This window comes from Amphimedon queenslandica, unplaced genomic scaffold, assembly GCF_000090795.2.
Source record: "Amphimedon queenslandica unplaced genomic scaffold, v1.1 AMPQUscaffold_3150_Cont24851, whole genome shotgun sequence".
NCBI classification, from domain to species: domain Eukaryota; kingdom Metazoa; phylum Porifera; class Demospongiae; order Haplosclerida; family Niphatidae; genus Amphimedon; species Amphimedon queenslandica.
This window is the reverse complement of record NW_003556518.1, coordinates 1-1,376: the sequence shown is the minus strand read 5'-3', so window position 1 is coordinate 1,376 and position 1,376 is coordinate 1. Positions and strand designations below refer to the sequence as shown.

The following is a 1,376-nucleotide window of genomic DNA, read 5'->3' as shown; positions in this document are numbered from 1 at the left end:
ATGCACTGATTTAATAGGTAACATACCTTTGTTTACTTATGTTTACCGCTGTCTACTTATGTATATCATTGTTTACCACTGTCTACTTATGTTTATGATTGCTTACCTATGTTTATTACTGTTTAGCATTGTTTGCCACTGTCTACTATGTTTATCACTGTTTGCCACTGTCTACTTATGTTTATCACTGTTTATCACTGTCTACCTATGTTTATCATTGTTTGCCACTGTCTACTTATGTTTATCATCGTTTACCACTGTTTATCATTGTTTACCTATGTTTATGACTGTTTATCATTTTTTATCATTGTTTACCACTGTCTACTTATGTTTATCACTGTTAATGATTGTTTACCAGTCTCTACTTATGTTTATCACTGTTTATCATTGTTTACCACTGTCTACTTATGTTTATCACTGTTTATCACTGTCTACCTATGTTTATCATTGTTTATCATTGTTTACTTATGTTTATCACCTTTTATCATTGTTTACCTATGTTTATCACTGTTTAGGATGATACAAGAGTTTTCTTCCCACACTGATGTTTACTAAATTAACAGTAAACTCTGAAGTTCGGCTAAATCATTGGTCTTAAAATCACGCCTTATCTCTGATGAATGTTTAATATCCAATGGTGGCTGTGCATATTATCAAGAGTACATGATGGCCATGTACTCTTGATGTTATTGTATCAATGCAGCTGGTGGCTATTACTGTACTTGGGAATCAGGTTACTCCTTGAATACTGATGGACACACTTGTGAAGGTATTAGTTGATAAGTTAATTATGACAATATTGTTTAACATTAAGATATTAATGAGTGTGCGATTAATAATGAAAGCTGTGAACAGCTGTGTATCAATAGCAATGGGAGTTATTGGTGCTCTTGTCTCAGTGGATACACATTGGACACTAACAGTATGAACTGCACTGGTATAGAATGTAGCCATTCACTGGTTTATTGTCAAGGTGAAATATTTATGCAAATTTTGTGATGCAGCCTTTGTTCAGAAAAATTTATGGCATGAAATATTCATTTATTTATTATTCTTATGAATGTTTGGCAAATAGAAATTTTACAAAAATACTTCACTCAAAATAAACTATTGTAAGGTATTTTTTGAATTATTGCTCATATAATTTGCATGACACATCAAAAATTGTTATTCTTTTTCAACGGATATCAGTGAGTGTCATACCTTTAATGGAGGTTGTAATCAAGTTTGCACTAATACCAATGGCAGTTACACTTGTTCTTGTAATTCTGGATATTGACTAGAATATGATCTGCGTAATTGTTAGAATACACATGTAGCTACTGCTAGATATCAATGAATGTGATGATGAGAGCAATGGATGCAATCACACTTGT

General features: G+C 32.0%; 1 long non-coding RNA gene across 1 annotated transcript; it reads left to right on the top strand.

The window, feature by feature from the left end:
- The first annotated feature begins 647 nt into the window (after positions 1–647).
- LOC109593019 (uncharacterized) lies at positions 648–1,345 on the top strand. Its single transcript, XR_002190689.1, has 3 exons — positions 648–769; positions 815–937; positions 1,330–1,345. It is a non-coding gene; the product is annotated as an uncharacterized LOC109593019 (long non-coding RNA).
- Positions 1,346–1,376: the final 31 nt, after the last annotated feature.